The sequence below is a fragment of the Oncorhynchus gorbuscha genome, unplaced genomic scaffold, assembly GCF_021184085.1.
Source record: "Oncorhynchus gorbuscha isolate QuinsamMale2020 ecotype Even-year unplaced genomic scaffold, OgorEven_v1.0 Un_scaffold_1426, whole genome shotgun sequence".
NCBI classification, from domain to species: Eukaryota; Metazoa; Chordata; class Actinopteri; order Salmoniformes; family Salmonidae; genus Oncorhynchus; species Oncorhynchus gorbuscha.
Genome location: NW_025746209.1, coordinates 105001 through 117674, shown reverse-complemented (window position 1 = coordinate 117674; position 12674 = coordinate 105001). Strand labels below are relative to the sequence as shown.

Below are 12674 nucleotides of genomic sequence, written 5' to 3'. Positions count from 1 at the left end.
CTGATCCTAGATCTGTGCTCAGGGTAAACTTGGTCCGTGTCTGTGTGTCCAATGTATCTGAAACCTTTTAAAATGTATACTGTACTTTTTTTATTGAAGTGGATTTAAATGAAAGTTTTAAATTGTCTCCTAGATCATGCTGAGTCTCCAGCAGAGGGCTCAGAAGAGGACCAGCTATCTGCTGCGTCTGGACCACATCAGCCCCCGCCTGGCTGCCATGGCGACCACTGAGATGGCGTTGCCGGGCGAGGTGTCGGCAACGGACGCGTTGACCATCCAAAGTGTTGGCAACACCATCACCATCCTGCCGACCAAGACCAAACCCAAGAAACTACACTTCCTGGGCTCCGACGGACGCAACTACCCTTACCTCTTCAAAGGTAGAGACCACACACACACACACACACACACACACACACACACACACACACACACACACACACACACACACAAAAGTAGCGACACACACACACACACACACACACACACACACAACTACCCCCTTACCTCTTCAAAGTAGCGACCACACACACACACACACACACACACACACACACACACACACACACACACACACACACACACACACACACACACACACATGAACGCAACTACCCTTACCTCTTCAAAGGTAGAGACCACACACACACACACACACACACACACACACACACACACACACACACACACACACACACACACACACACACACACACACACACGATGAACGCAACTACCCTTACCTCTTCAAAGGTAGAGACCACACACACACACACACACACACACACACACACACACACACACACACACACACACACACACACACACACACACACACATGAACGCACACACACACACACACACACACACACGATGAACGCTACCCTTACCTCTTCAAAGGATGAGCGACCACACACACACACACACACACACACACACACGATGAACGCAACTACCCTTACCTCTTCAAAGGTAGAGACCACACACACACACACACACACACATGAACGCAACTACCCTTACCTCTTCAAAGGTAGAGACCACACACACACACACACACACACACACACACACACACACACACACACACACACACACACACACACACACACAAAGGTAGCACACACACACACACACACACACACACACACACACACACACACACACACACACACACACACACACACACACACACACACACACACACACACACACGATGAACGCAACTACCCTTACCTCTTCAAAGGTAGCGACCACACACACACACACACACACACACACACACACACACACACACACACACACACACACACACACACACACACACACACACACACACACGATGAACGCAACTACCCTTACCTCTCTGATTTGACCCTCATCTATTCCTCCCTCTCCTTCCTCTCTCTCTCTCTCTCTCTCTCTCTCTCTCTCTCCCTCTTTCAGGTCTGGAGGACCTCCACCTAGATGAGCGAATCATGCAGTTCCTTTCCATAGTCAACACCATGTTCACCAAGGTACGTTCTATAGTCAACACCATGTTCACCAAGGTAACATTCTATAGTCAACACCATGTGGTCCAGCCAGAGACAACATCAGAGTACAGGTTAAAATCCTGTGCTGGTCCAGCCAGAGACAACACAGAGTACAGGGTATGGGTCCTGTGCCGGTCCAGCCAGAGACAACACAGAGTACAGGGTATGGGTCCTGTGCCGGTCCAGCCAGAGACAACACAGGGTACAGTGCCGGTCCAGCCAGAGACAACACAGAGTACAGGGTATGGGTCCTGTGCCGTTCCAGAGACAACACAGAGTGAAAAAATACAACTGTGAAAAAATACAAACATTAAAAAATACATTTAAAAAAGATTTCACAAATAATAGAAGTAGTACAACAGGTGATTAACCCTGAAGGCCTGTTCAGTAATATTAACTGCTGCTGGGAAAGACGGGCTGTTTCATGTGGTCGTCGACTGCTGCTGTTGTCTACAGAGCATAACTCTGTTCTCCTCTAGGTGAACCAGCAGGAACGCCCCCATTTCCACGCACGCCACTACTCCGTCACCCCGCTGGGGGCGCGCTCAGGACTCATCCAATGGGTGGACGGCGCCACGCCGCTCTTCGGCCTCTACAAGCGCTGGCAGCAGAGAGGCCGTGCTGCAGGCTCAGAAGGTAATGGTTGTGGGGGTGGTGGTTGCGTGTGTGTGTGATCTATTGTAGGAACTTGCTCTGTGAATGTGTAGAGCTCAATTACATTCAACATTGAAACTATGGCAATGCCAGGCACTTTGTTGGGCCGTGGGCCTTGAGCTCTGTCTCTACTCATCTCTCATCACTTTCTGTCTCTCGCTCCTCCCCAGGCCCAGGATTCGTTCCAGCAGCAGCCCCAGCCCCTCCCTCTGGTTCCACGGCCCAGTGAGCTCTACTACAGCAAGATAGGCCCCGCCCTGAAGGGGTGGGGCTCAGCCTGGATGTTTCGCGGCGCGATTGGCCGCTCAGCGTGATGAGGGATGTGCTTAAGGAGCTGATGGCGTCCACGCCCCCTAACCTGCTGGCCAAAGAGCTGTGGTGCTCCTGTACCACGTCTAGCGAGTGGTGGAGGGTCACACAGGTGAGCTGGGGTCAAAGGTCAAACAGGGTTTACTGTCAGTCAGTCAAGGGTTAAAGGTCACACAGGTTGCGTGGCTGCTTCTTCCTCGTATCCTTTCCTTCATCTGCACTGATGTGAAAACATGGCGTAACTAAGACTAGATACAGGATCCACTCATAGAGTTGGATAAAGGACTGCACTGATGTGAAAACACTCCACTCATGTTGAAAACATGGATAACTAAGACTGGATGTAGGATCCACTCATAGAGTTGGATAAAGACTGGATGTAGGATCCACTCATAGAGTTGGATAAAGACTGGATGTAGGATCCACTCATAGAGTTGGATAAAGACTGGATGTAGGATCCACTCATAGAGTTGGATAAAGACTGGATGTAGGATCCACTCATAGAGTTGGATAAAGACTGGATGTAGGATCCACTCATAGAGTTGGATAAAGACTGGATGTCAGGATCCACTCATAGAGTTGGATAAAGACTGGATGTAGGATCACTCATAGAGTTGGATAAAGACTGGATGTAGGATCCACTCATAGAGTTGGATAAAGACTGGATGTAGGATCCACTCATAGAGTTGGATAAAGACTGGATGTAGGATCCACTCATAGAGTTGGATAAAGACTGGATGTAGGATCATAGAGTTGGATAAAGACTGGATGTAGGATCATAGAGTTGGATAAAGACTGGATGTAGGATCTGGATGTAGGATCATAGAGTTGGATAAAGACTGGATGTAGGATCATAGAGTTGGATAAAGACTGGATGTAGGATCATAGAGTTGGATAAAGACTGGATGTAGGATCATAGAGTTGGATAAAGACTGGATGTAGGATCATAGAGTTGGATAAAGACTGGATGTAGGATCATAGAGTTGGATAAAGACTGGATGTAGGATCATAGAGTTGGATAAAGACTGGATGTAGGATCATAGAGTTGGATAAAGACTGGATGTAGGATCATAGAGTTGGATAAAGACTGGATGTAGGATCACTAGAGTTGGATAAAGACTGGATGTAGGATCATAGAGTTGGATAAAGACTGGATGTAGGATCATAGAGTTGGATAAAGACTGGATGTAGGATCATAGAGTTGGATAAAGACTGGATGTAGGATCATAGAGTTGGATAAAGACTGGATGTAGGATCATAGAGTTGGATAAAGACTGGATGTAGGATCATAGAGTTGGATAAAGACTGGATGTAGGATCATAGAGTTGGATAAAGACTGGATGTAGGATCATAGAGTTGGATAAAGACTGGATGTAGGATCATAGAGTTGGATAAAGACTGGATGTAGGATCATAGAGTTGGATAAAGACTGGATGTAGGATCATAGAGTTGGATAAAGACTGGATGTAGGATCATAGAGTTGGATAAAGACTGGATGTAGGATCATAGAGTTGGATAAAGACTGGATGTAGGATCATAGAGTTGGATAAAGACTGGATGTAGGATCATAGAGTTGGATAAAGACTGGATGTAGGATCATAGAGTTGGAGTTGGATCAAAGTTGGATAAAGACTGGATGTAGGATCATAGAGTTGGATAAAGACTGGATGTAGGATCATAGAGTTGGATAAAGACTGGATGTAGGATCATAGAGTTGGATAAAGACTGGATGTAGGATCATAGAGTTGGATAAAGACTGGATGTAGGATCATAGAGTTGGATAAAGACTGGATGTAGGATCATAGAGTTGGATAAAGACTGGATGTAGGATCATAGAGTTGGATAAAGACTGGATGTAGGATCATAGAGTTGGATAAAGGACTCATCTTTGTTAGATCAGTTAATCTCCATACTAAGGTCCCTCTATCTTACTCTAAATCTCTCTTCCTCTATGGTCCCTCTATCTTCTTACTCTATGGGTCCACCTCTCTATGGGTCCACCTCTATCTTACTCTTCCTCTATGGGTCCACCTCTATCTTACTCTATGGGTCCACCCTCTCTCTATCTCTCTATGGGTCCTCTATCTTCCTAGGGCACTGCAGCGGGTCACCTAGCTGTGCCACCAGAGACTCTGGTTTCATGTCCAGGCTCTGTCGACAGCCGGCTCTGCGACCGGGAGGTCCATGGGGGCGACGCACAATGGCCCAGCATCGTCCGGGTTAGGGAGGGTTTGGCCGGTAGGGATATCCTTGTCTCATCGCGCACCTGTGGCGGGCCGGGCTGGGTGCACGCTGACCAGGTCGCCAGGTGCACGGTGTTTCCTCTGACACATTGTTGCGGCTGGCTTCCGGGTTGGATGCGCGCTGTGGTAAGAAGCAGTGCGGTTTGGTTGGGTTGTGTTTCGGAGGACGCATGGCTTACAACCTTCGTCTCTCCCGAGCCTCTATGAGAGTTGTAGCGATGAGACAAGATAGTAATTACTAACAACAATTGGATACCACGAATTTGGGGGGTAAAATTTTTAAAATAAAAGGTCCTCTATCTTCCTCTATGGATCCACCTGGCTAGGGCTCTCTGACTCGTGCAGATGAAGGAAAGGAAGCCATTTTGGACTAATGCTTGGGAAGGGGAGACTTCAACGAATGTCAAATTAAACCTTACTGGTGGCTAATTAATGGGAAATGAACGCTCCCCTTCTTCCTCCTCCTCTTCCTCCTGCCACAGTCCTACGCCAGGTCCACTGCTGTGATGTCTATGGTGGGCTACATCATCGGCCTCGGCGACCGTCACCTTGACAACGTGCTGATTGACATGACGACGGGAGAGGTGGTGCACATCGACTACAACGTCTGCTTCGAGAAAGGTCAATAAATAGTTCTATGTTTTGAACGAGCAGCGACCCTCCAGGTTTAGACAGGTTGATCTGTGGATTTCACTGCTGTTTGTCCTGCTGATGTGTGATGTTTCTCTGTGTGTGTGTGTGTGTGTGTGTGTGTGTGTGTGTGTGTGTGTGTGTGTGTGTGTGTGTGTGTGTGTGTGTGTGTGTGTGTGTGTGTGTGGTGATTCTCTCTGTGTGTGTGTGTGTGTGTGTGTGTGTGTGATGATTCTGTGTGTGTGTGTGTGTGTGATTCTGTGTGTGTGTGTGTTCTGTGTGTGTGTGTGATGATTCTGTGTGTGTGTGATGATTCTGTGATGATTCTGTGTGTGTGTGTGTGTGTGTGTGTGTGATGATTCTGTGTGTGTGTGTGTGTGATTCTGTGTGTGTGTGTGTGTGTGATGATTCTGTGTGTGTGTGTGTGTGTGTGTGTGATTCTGTGTGTGTGTGTGTGTGTGTGTGTTGTGTGTGTGTGATGATTCTGTGTGTGTGTGTGATGTCTGTGTGTGTGTGATGATTCTGTGTGTGTGTGATGATTCTGTGTGTGATGATTCTCTCTCTCTCTGTGTGTGTGTGTGATGATTCTGTGTGTGATGATTCTCTCTCTCTCTGTGATGTGTGTGTGATGATTCTGTGTGTGATGATTCTCTCTCTGTGTGTGTGTGTGATGATTCTCTCTGGGTGTGCGTGTGTGATGATTCTCTCTCTGTGTGTGTGTGATGATTCTCTCTCTGTGTGTGTGTGTGATGATTCTCTCTCTGTGTGTGTGATGATTCTCTCTCTGTGTGCGTGTGATGATTCTCTCTGTGTGTGCGTGTGTGATGATTCTCTCTCTGTGTGTGTGTGATGATTCTCTCTCTGTGTGCGTGTGATGATTCTCTCTCTGTGTGTGTGTGATGATTCTCTCTCTGTGTGTGTGTGTGATGATTCTCTCTCTGTGTGTGTGTGATGATTCTCTCTCTGTGTGTGTGTGATGATGATTCTCTCTCTGTGTGCGTGTGTGATGATTCTCTCTCTGTGCGTGTGTGATGATTCTCTCTCGTCTGTGTGTGTGTGTGATGATTCTCTCTCTGTGTGTGTGTGTGTGATGATTCTCTCTCTGTGTGTGTGTGTGATGATTCTCTCTCTGTGTGCGTGTGTGTGTGTGATGATTCTCTCTCTCTGTGTGTGTGTGATGATTCTCTCTCTGTGTGTGTGTGTGATGATTCTCTCTGTGTGTGTGTGTGATGATTCTCTCTCTCTGTGTGTGTGTGTGATGATTCTCTCTCTGTGTGTGTGTGTGTGATGATTCTCTCTCTCTCTCTGTGTGTGTGTGTGATGATTCTCTCTCTCTCTGTGTGTGTGTGTGATGATTCTTCTCTCTCTGTGTGTGTGTGATGATTCTCTCTCTCTCTGTGTGCGTGTGTGATGATTCTCTGTCTCTGTGTGTGTGTGTGATGATTCTCTCTCTCTCTGTGTGTGTGTGATGATTCTCTCTCTGTGTGCGTGTGTGATGATTCTCTCTCTGTGTGCGTGTGTGATGATTCTCTCCCTGTGTGCGTGTGTGATGATTCTCTCTCTGTGTGTGATGATTCTCTCTGTGTGTGATGATTCTCTCTGTGTGTGTGATGATTCTCTCTCTGTGTGTGATGATTCTCTCTCTCTCTCTGTGTGTGATGATTCTCTCTCTGTGTGTGATGATTCTCTCTCTGTGTGTGATGATTCTCTCTCTGTGTGTGATGATTCTCTCTCTGTGTGTGATGATTCTCTCTGTGTGTGTGATGATTCTCTCTCTGTGTGTGTGATGATTCTCTCTCTGTGTGTGTGATGATTCTCTCTCTGTGTGTGTGATGATTCTCTCTGTGTGTGTGATGATTCTCTCTGTGTGTGTGTGTGATGATTCTCTCTCTGTGTGTGTGTGATGATTCTCTCTGTGTGTGTGTGTGATGATTCTCTCTCTCTCTGTGTGTGTGTGATGATTCTCTCTCTCTCTGTGTGTGTGTGATGATTCTCTGTGTCTGTGTGATGATTCTCTCTCTCTCTGTGTGTGTGTGTGATCTCCAGGGAAGAGCCTGCGTGTACCAGAGAAAGTGCCGTTCCGTATGACCCACAACATCGAGACGGCCCTGGGAGTCACTGGGGTGGAGGGCATCTTCAGACTGTCCTGTGAACAGGTACTAACTAGTGGAACAGTCTCCTGTCAACAGGTACTAGCTAGTGGAACAGTCTCCTGTGAACAGGTACTAACTAGTGGAACAGTCTCCTGTGAACAGGTACTAGCTAGTGGAACAGTCTCCTGTCAACAGGTACTAGCTAGTGGGTAACAGTGGAACTCTCCTGTCAACAGGTACTAGCTAGTGGAACAGTCTCCTGTCAACAGGTACTAGCTAGTGGAACAGTCTCCTGTCAACAGGTACTAGCTAGTGGAACAGTCTCCTGTCAACAGGTACTAGCTAGTGGAACAGTCTCCTGTCAACAGGTACTAGCTAGTGGAACAGTCTCCTGTCAACAGGGTACTAGCTAATGGAACAGTCTCCTGTCAACAGGTACTAGCTAGTGGAACAGTCTCCTGTCAACAGGTACTAGCTAGTGGAACAGTCTCCTGTGGAACAGGTACTAGCTAGTGGAACAGTCTCCTGTGAACAGGTACTAGCTAGCTCTCCTGTCAGTGGAACAGTCTCCTGTCAACAGGTACTAGCTAGTGGAACAGTCTCCTGTCAACAGGTACTAGCTAGTGGAACAGTCTCCTGTGAACAGGTACTAGCTAGTGGAACAGTCTCCTGTCAACAGGTACTAGCTAGTGGAACAGTCTCCTGTCAACAGGTACTAGCTAGTGGAACAGTCTCCTGTCAACAGGTACTAGCTAGTGGAACAGTCTCCTGTGAACAGGTACTAGCTAGTGGAACAGTCTCCTGTCAACAGGTACTAGCTAGTGGAACAGGTACTAGCTAGTGGAACAGGTACAGGTACTAGCTAGTGGAACAGTCTCCTGTCAACAGGTACTAGCTAGTGGAACAGTCTCCTGTCAACAGGTACTAGCTAGTGGAACAGGTACTAGCTAGTGGAACAGTCTCCTGTCAACAGGTACTAGCTAGGTGGAACAGTACTAGCTGTGGAACAGGTACTAGCTAGTGGAACAGTCTCCTAGTGAACAGGTACTAGCTAGTGGAACAGTCTCCTGTGAACAGGTACTAGCTAGTGGAACAGTCTCCTGTGAACAGGTACTAGCTAGTGGAACAGTCTCCTGTCAGGTACAGGTACTAGCTAGTGGAACAGTCTCCTGTCAACAGGTACTAGCTAGTGGAACAGGTACTAGCTAGTGGAACAGTCTCCTGACTAGCTAGTGGAACAGTCTCCTGTCAACAGGTACTAGCTAGTGGAACAGTCTCCTGTGAACAGGTACTAGCTAGTGTCTCCTGAACAGGTACTAGCTAGTGGAACAGTCTCCTGTGAACAGGTACTAGCTAGTGGAACAGTCTCCTGTGAACAGGTACTAGCTAGTGGAACAGGTACTCCTAGTGGAACTGGTACTAGCTAGTGGAACAGTCTCCTGTCAACAGGTACTAGCTAGTGGAACAGTCTCCTGTCAACAGGTACTAGCTAGTGGAACAGGTACTAGCTAGTGGAACAGTCTCCTGTCAACAGGTACTAGCTAGTGGAACAGTCTCCTGTGAACAGGTACTAGCTAGTGGAACAGTCTCCTGTCAACAGGTACTAACTAGTGGAACAGTCTCCTGTCAACAGGTACTAGCTAGTGGAACAGGTCTCTAGTGAACAGGTACTAGCTAGTGGAACAGTCTCCTGTCAGAACAGGTACTAGCTAGTGGAACAGTCTCCTGTGAACAGGTACTAACTAGTGGAACAGTCTCCTGTCAACAGGTACTAGCTAGTGGAACAGTCTCCTGTCAACAGGTACTAGCTAGTGGAACAGTCTCCTGTCAACAGGTACTAGCTAGTGGAACAGTCTCCTGTCAACAGGTACTAGCTAGTGGAACAGTCTCCTGTCAACAGGTACTAGCTAGTGGAACAGTCTCCTGTCAACAGGTACTAGCTAGTGGAACAGTCTCCTGTGAACAGCTAGTGGAACAGTCTCCTGTCAACAGGTACTAGCTAGTGGAACAGTCTCTTGTCAACAGGTACTAGCTAGTGGAACAGTCTCCTGTCAACAGGTACTAGCTAGTGGAACAGTCTCCTGTCAACAGGTACTAGCTAGTGGAACAGTCTCCTGTCAACAGGTACTAGCTAGTGGAACAGGTACTAGCTAGTGGAACAGTCTCCTGTGGAACAGGTACTAGCTAGTGGAACAGGTACTAGCTAGTGGAACAGGTACTAGCTAGTGGAACATTTCCTGTGAACCCTTCTGCTGTGGTGCCTTGGGTGACGTTAAACTCATTGGAACTTCCTGGCTTTGTCTGCTGTGATCACCTCAAACTTCACTTACAACTGTCTTGTTTACTTCCAAACATTTCTAAAGGTTCTGACACATTTAAAGACATTCCTGAAACATGCAAACCATAATTCTAATCATCTCTTTTCTGATTGGTCAGGTGGTCCAGATGATGCTAACCTCTCCTCTTTGATTGGTCAGGTGGAACAGATGATGGAACCTCTCCTCTTTGATTGGTCAGGTGGTCCAGATGACTAGCTAGATTGTGGTGGAACAGTCCAGATGATGCTAACCTCTCCTCTTTGATTGGTCAGGTGATTCAGATGATGCGTCGTGGGCGGGAGACGCTGCTGACCCTGCTGGAGGCGTTTGTGTCACGACCCTCTGGTGGACTGGACGGGGGGTACTAGTGGGCTTCCCGGGGCCGTGTACGGAGGGGGCAGCAGGCGGAGAACAAGCAGAGCAAGAGGGAGATGGAGAGAGACATCACACGCTCCTCTTCTCCTCCCGAACGTGGCTGAGATCAAGGTGAGCAGGGGAGACGGAGGCACATCCAGCTGTCTCTCTGTCTGAAATGGCTCTCTGTTCCTTGTAGTGGAACAGTCCTGTATGTTGTGGATGGAGCATCACATCACCTGTCGTTCCCCAGATGTTCTGAAATGACCAGGCCACTGACATCTCCCCCTTTCTCCCTCCTTCACTACTAGCTCACCCCCTCCTTTCTATCTCCTTCACTACCTCACCCCTGGAACTAGTCTCCTCCTTCACTACCTCCCTCCTTCACTACCTCCCTCCTTCACTACCTCCCTCCTTCACTACCTCTCCTTCAGGTACTACTCCTTCACTACCTCCCTCCTTCACTACCTCCCTCCTTCACTACCTCCCTCCTTCACTACCTCCCACCTTCACTACCTCCCTCCTTCTACCTCCCTCCTTCACTACCTCCCTCCTTCACTACCTCCCTCCTTCACTACCTCCCTCCTTCACTACCTCCCTCCTTCACTACCTCCCTCCTTCACTACCTCCCTCCTTCACTACCTCCCTCCTTCACTACCTCCCTCCTTCACTACCTCCCTCCTTCACTACCTCCCTCCTTCACTACCTCCTCCTTCACTACTAGCTCCCTCCTTCACTACCTCCCTCCTTCACTACCTCCTCCCTCCTTCACTACCTCCTTCAGTCTCCTTCACTACCTCCTTCCTCCTTCACTACCTCCTTCCCCTTCACTACCTCCTTCCCCCTTCACTACCTCCTTCCCCCTTCACAGGTACCTCCTTCCCCAGTCCCCCTTCACTACCTCACCCCCTCCCTTTCTCCTTCCTTCACTACCTCCCTCCTTCCTTCCGTACTAGCTAGTGGAACAGGTACTCCCTCCCTCCTCAGTCTTCCTTCACAGGTACTAGCTCCCTCCTTCCAGGTCACTACCTCTAGTGGAACAGGTACTAGCTAGTCCAACTTCCTCCAGGTACTAGCTGGTTTAAGAACTCGTGAGGAGATGTTGGGGAACAGTCCTGCCCCAGGTGGAGGGGGCAGTGGAACAGGAGTACTCCTGTGAAGCTGCTCTCTCAGGGGGACAAGATGACCACCAAGATCCTGGAGGAAATGAGCTTCCTGGAGGGGTACTGAGTGGAACAGCTGCTCAGACCACCTCATACTCACCCTGGAACACAGGTCTGTTAGTGGAACAGTCTCCTGACCTCTAACCCCAGACCACCTCAGCTAGCCCTGGAACAGGTTATGTAACAGTCTCCTGACCTCTAACCCCAGACCACCTCATACTCACCCTGGAACACAGTTATGTAATCCCTGTCTCTAACCCCAGACCACCTCTAGTGGAACTCACCCTGGATCACAGTTATGTAACCCTGACCTCTAACCCCAGACCACCTAGCTAGTACTCACCCTGGAACACAGTTATGTAATCCCTGATCTCTAACCCCAGACCACCTCATACTCACCCTGGAACACAGTTAACTAACCCCTGACCTCTAACCCCAGACCACCTCATACTCACCCTGGAACACTAGTTATGTAATCCCTGACCTCTAACCCCAGACCACCTCATACTCACCTGGAACACAGTTATGTAATCCCTGTCACCTCTAACCCCAGACACGGATTAGAAGCTCTTGAACATGGCCCCTCTGGAACTCTCCGTCAACAGGTACACAGAGCTCTGTATGTGATTTTCTCTCAGTCTCCCCCCCCCCCCCCCCCCACCACCAGGTACTCTGAGCACACCTGTCAGCTAGCATCTCGTCAGCGTACCGTCCAGGAGTTGATCAGGGGAAGCAGGGTGACCTGGACCAGTGGATGTCCCAGTACTCAGCTGTCAGCAGCCTGGAGGCCACACAGCTGGAACAGTCTACTGCAGGACATCAGCAGTCATATAGACCTGGGTTAGTGTCTGTAGAGGTGGGAGAGGGGGTTCTGTCTGGCCAGTCTACTGCAGGACATCAGCTGTCATATAGACCTGGGTTAGTGTCTGTAGAGGTGGGAGCTAGGGAACAGTCTGTCTGTCAACAGTCTACTGCAGGACATCAGCTGTCATATAGACCTGGGTTAGTGTCTGTAGAGGTGGGAGAGGGAACAGTTCTGTCTGGCCAGTCTACTGCAGGACATCAGCTGTCATATAGACCTGGGTTAGTGTCTGTAGAGGTGGGAGAGGGGGTTCTGTCTGGAACAGTCTACTGCAGGACATCAGCTGTCATATAGACCTGGGTTAGTGTCTGTAGAGGTGGGAGAGGGGTTCTGTCTGGCCAGTCTACTGCAGGACATCAGCTGTCATATAGACCTGGGTTAGTGTCTGTAGAGGTGGGACAGTTCTCCTGGCCAGTCTACTGCAGGACATCAGCTGTCATATAGACCTGGGTTAGTGTCTGTAGAGGTACTAGAGGGGTCTCTGTCTGGCCAGGTCTAGCTAGTGGGACATCA

The 12674-nt window shown here is 48.8% G+C and overlaps 1 pseudogene; it reads left to right on the top strand.

The window, feature by feature from the left end:
- Positions 1–12674, top strand: part of LOC124022789 — a 104026-nt pseudogene that overhangs the window by 29584 nt on the left and 61768 nt on the right.